Source organism: Orycteropus afer, unplaced genomic scaffold (assembly GCF_000298275.1).
Source record: "Orycteropus afer afer isolate SDZICR_OR568_19922 unplaced genomic scaffold, OryAfe1.0 scaffold00099, whole genome shotgun sequence".
NCBI classification, from domain to species: Eukaryota; Metazoa; Chordata; class Mammalia; order Tubulidentata; family Orycteropodidae; genus Orycteropus; species Orycteropus afer.
The window spans coordinates 1,070,852-1,071,437 of record NW_006921686.1 but is presented as its reverse complement, the minus strand read 5'-3'; the positions used below and the strand labels follow the sequence as shown (position 1 = coordinate 1,071,437).

General features: G+C 48.3%; 1 protein-coding gene across 1 annotated transcript in view; it reads right to left on the bottom strand.

Annotated features, from left to right (window-relative positions):
- Positions 1-586, bottom strand: part of PTOV1 (PTOV1 extended AT-hook containing adaptor protein) — a 10,440-nt gene that overhangs the window by 8,848 nt on the left and 1,006 nt on the right. The window lies entirely within an intron of this gene.

Below are 586 nucleotides of genomic sequence, written 5' to 3'. Positions count from 1 at the left end.
AGGAGGGGTCCCTATGAGTTGGGGCCGACTTGATGGCACATAACAATAACAACATATGCATACGGAAGCGGAACAGTGAAAAAGGCAGGCCGCAAAAAACTTGATGTATTTGAGTTGTTATATTGGCCAAGAATACTGACTATACCATGGACTGAAGGGACAAGGAACAAATCTGTCTTGGACAAAGGACGCAGGATGCTCCTTAGAAATGAGGACAGCACTGTTTGGTCTCATGTACCTTGGACATGTCCTCAGGATGGACCAGTCCCTGGAGAAGGACATCATGCTTGGTAAAATAGAGGGTCAGCAAAAATAGAGGAAGACCCTCAACGAGATGGACCGACACAGTGGCTGCAACAATTGGGCTCAAACTTGGCAATGACCCTGAGAATAGTCCAGGCCTGGGAAGTACTTCGTTGTGTTGGACAAAGGGTCGCTGTGAGTTGGAGTTGAGCGGAGGGCACCTAACCACCATCTACAGTCCAGGAAAAGAACACTCAGTACTGGGAGTTCAGACCCTGAAGGTGCCTCGAAGCACCCAGGAACTGCTTTCAAACCACTAGCTGTTGAGACTTAAGGGATGAAA